The 3,831-nt window shown below is 42.5% G+C and overlaps 1 pseudogene across 1 annotated transcript; it reads right to left on the bottom strand.

Moving 5' to 3' along the window:
- Positions 1–1,799: 1,799 nt before the first annotated feature.
- Positions 1,800–2,477, bottom strand: LOC308218805 (gap junction beta-2 protein pseudogene; annotated as a pseudogene). The gene has a single exon. The product of its transcript is annotated as a gap junction beta-2 protein pseudogene (transcript).
- Positions 2,478–3,831: the final 1,354 nt, after the last annotated feature.

Genomic DNA, 3,831 nt, shown 5'->3' with positions numbered 1-3,831 from the left:
TTTAGAGTTGAATTAAGAATGTTTTCACAGTCCAAGTTTCCAGTTCAGCTCATTATTAATGGCTTTCCATCTTCTTGTTTGTGTTTCTGAGACTGGTGTTTTTATGGTTTTCTTGCTCCCCTTTGAGATGACAGATTTCCATCTGCAGTCAAGCTGTAACACTGGATGTAGCTCTCAAGCAGTAGAAGCCTGCTTATGCTCGCTTTCAGTGCACAGTGAGGGGTCACAGGTCTTAACTCATGCAGCTTGGTTTACTCCAACAGTGATAAACTTAAATGTACAGTAAGAGATGGATGCAAACAAAGAAGCTGAAATAGCATGCATTCATTCCAGGGACAAGTCAGTTATTAAAGCCAAAGAGGAGAAACAGCCAGCTTTCTAGAAGTGGGTTGAATGGGCAGGCACTTGGGAGATAAAACTGCTGCTGTAGCTGCCTATGACAGTGACAGATAAAACACGTCTTTGAGACTACTTTGAAGAGAGAAGACCAGACTGACTCACATAGCCCTTCGAGTTAGTAATGTACAATTCACATCTCAGCAATGTGAACTTCAAGAAAAATACCAAGTCCCTCCTTATTTCTGATTGGGTCCCTTTGCTATTTTAGCTCTGCAAGCTACCTGTAATTCACATTAGACCTAGTGTAAGAAAAGGAAGGGAGATTCAGTCTCACAATGTGAAATGTCAGAGATTGAAGGTGGTTTGATGCACTTACTTGAAATAGAGAGAAGGTAGGGAGAAGAATTTATGAAGAAAAGCTGTGCAGGTTGTATAGGAAAAAGGGACTGATGGAAGGAACACTGGTAGGTGCGATCTACTGTGTCTCATGCTGCAAGTTGAAGCAGTTGTTTTGGATAACAGAATGAAACAATACCATTTTTCTTAGCTTTTACTGAAAAAAAAGTACACAGCTGAGGGGGCACAATCAGGTGGTAAAAAGTCTCTTCATTGAATAAAATCTACTGTACTGAGATTCTTCACAATGTGTTGAGGGAAACCAAAAGGAGGAAGACAATTACACTGCCCCCACCTGCTCAAAAGTGACAATCCTTTTTTGCATCTGACCAAGAGAGTGAAAGAACAAACTTAATTCCTCCCACTGCTGCAGCCCCTGCAACTGGAGGGAGGCAGCACTGGCTTAAATGACATTCACAAGTAGTTGAGACTGGCCACCTCCAATTCTTTAGGAAATGCTCCTCAGTGTAGGAAAGGAGATAAAAAGAAAAAAAAAACAAAACAAAACAAAACAAAAAAAAACCATCACTGATGCTCAGCAAAGCTGGTAGCATGTATTGCCATAGAGTACTCATGTTCCTAGGCCCTTCCCTTGCCCTCCAGAGAGAATAGGACATGTGCTATAAACACAGTCACTTCCCTGTCTTTTTCCTTTTCACAAGCTGTAGATTAACCCTTGCCCCACCCCCAAACCCTTCACCCCACTTTTGACCAAAATCCTTTGTTATTAGCTTGCCTTTGAAGTTGACACTGTGTTTGTGATTCCTGGCTCTCTCTTTGGTCACTAAAGCCTTCTTTTTGAAAAGTGACTGTCCCAACAACAGGATCCCAGCAGCAGGCATGCTTGCAAGAGCTGATGCCAGGAGGCTGCTCTAATTTGTGAATGCAATACTGAATGATCTTTAAAACCTTCCTCAGTGGCAGCTTCCCAGGGAGACTAATATTTTTAAAACTCGAATTATTGTTTATCTTTTTCCTTGAGTGTAAAAACATTGCTTATTGCTTTCTGACGCCTAAGAAAGTCTGAGGAAAATGGGGAGCTAGGAAATCCTGAAACTGTGGAATTATTTTAAAACTGTTGTTTTCCTGGGTTCTTTCATGCAGATTTTTATCACTAGGTAACACAACTCGGCCAGATTCAACATCATGCAGATCCCAGACACAGCAAGCATGAAAATGGTAAATGTGGTTTTCTCAGTGGGCCGAGAAACAAAACAATCCACTGTGTTAGGGCAGGGCCAGGCATTGCACTTCACTAGGCGAGGCATCTGGTACCCGTCATACATGTAATAGAACACATACATGAAGACTGCTTCAAAGACTATCCTGAAGAAGATGCTGCTGGCGTATGTCCACCACAGGGGGCCCCGAATGTGAATCTTTTCATTTTTGAGCTCTTCAATATCTATTTTCTCACCATTCCTGAATCGTCTTTTCTTCTCATGTCTGGTGTAAGCTACATGCATGGCCACCAGCAGTGCAGGTGTGGAAACAAAGATCAGCTGCAGGGCCCAGAGTCTGATGTGAGAGATGGGGAAAAAGTGATCATAGCAAACATTTCTGCACCCAGGCTGAAGTGTGTTGCAGACAAAATCTTGTTGTTCATCTCCCCAGACTCTCTCTGCAGCCACAACCAGGATCATAATACGGAAGATGAACAGGACAGTGAGCCAGATCTTCCCAATGCTGGTGGAGTGTTTATTTACACCTCCTAAAACAGCCTGCAGAGTTCCCCAGTCCATCTTCTCTTCTGTGTCCTTTTACCTGCAGGATGACATAATACACCAAATGATCACTTATCAAAGGGTGAAAAAATCAGCTCTAGACTTCCTATGAATGAGAGGACTTCCTAGCACTCAGGAGTCATAGGCAAATGCAAGTTACTTTCATTAATGTCATCCATAAGTTTATGGATTTAAACAGCTTATTAAACCCTCTTCTTCCATGCATTTACAATGGAACAAGCATACCTTGATACATTTCTCAATAAGGCTTTAAGCAGGAAATAAGTTACATTTTCAAATGCATTTCCTCCATACATCCTCTATGCTCTCCTTACCTTTCTTAAGATATTTCCCTTTCTGTGGTTTACTTTCATCAGTGTTTTGCTTCTATTTCCCAAAGCAATCGATATCACCATCATGACATGAGTTAAGGCCAATCTAGACAAAGTAGAGACTTTTCTACTAGTTTTCACAGGATTTCTTTGCCAACACCACAGCCCTAGAAGGGCCAGGCTGGTGCTTTCGTTGCTTCTGAGGCAAGTACTATTTGGCCTTCTTCAGCAGAAGCCACACAGACACCTCCAGCAGGCCTTCAAGGCTTTCTGCTGCACCTCAGACATGGACCTTCATCTCATAAGTACAGCATGTGATTTTGTCAACACTGCTGAGAAGCTGCAAGCCAGCTCTGTCAAAGCTGCATGCATATATAGCACAAACCAACAGTCAAAGGAGGAAGATACTGCAGAGCCTGCCCTTCCACATTCATTACTGCCTCATCCAAAAGGGAGACAAGCAGAGCCATAGAGTTGAGAGAAAAAAATCCCTCAGCTAAAGAGCTTATGCTGATTTTCTAGATGCTATCACACCCCAGCAGAATAAACAGGAGGTCAAACTTTCTACTTCCCTCCTCTTGAAAAGGAAAATCCACACTCTCTGCCCTTTGAAAGTTAAACGTAAGCTTTGCTGAAGTCAGAATTCAGTCTCAGGGCTCAGCTTTCACTGATTGCAGCCGTTGGAAACCACCACTGAACTGGACAAAACACTTTGAAATCAGAGCTGGGAACTTGCATAGCTGGTCCGTCATCTTTCAAGGATAGGGCTCAATTTTGCTGTGTGGGGGAAGCTACACTGGCCATGGATAAAAAGCTTTGTCTCCTCTTACTGCAGGCTGCGTGCTGCAGGGAGAGTATGGTACCTTGCACCACCACATTGGGCCAAGTTGTCAAAACCTTTCATTCTCACATAAGTGAGGGAAAACAAAAACAAACAAACAAAAATACAAACAAACAAAAAAAGAAACCCACCAAAAAAAAAAAAGAACTTTTCTAAAACCGTGGTGTAGTTACAACACAAGGCAAGGGGTAACCTGCCC

The sequence above is a fragment of the Psittacula echo genome, assembly GCF_963264785.1.
Source record: "Psittacula echo genome assembly, chromosome: 3".
NCBI classification, from domain to species: domain Eukaryota; kingdom Metazoa; phylum Chordata; class Aves; order Psittaciformes; family Psittacidae; genus Psittacula; species Psittacula echo.
Note: the sequence above shows the minus strand (reverse complement) of the source record. Positions and strands in the feature narration are given on the sequence as shown.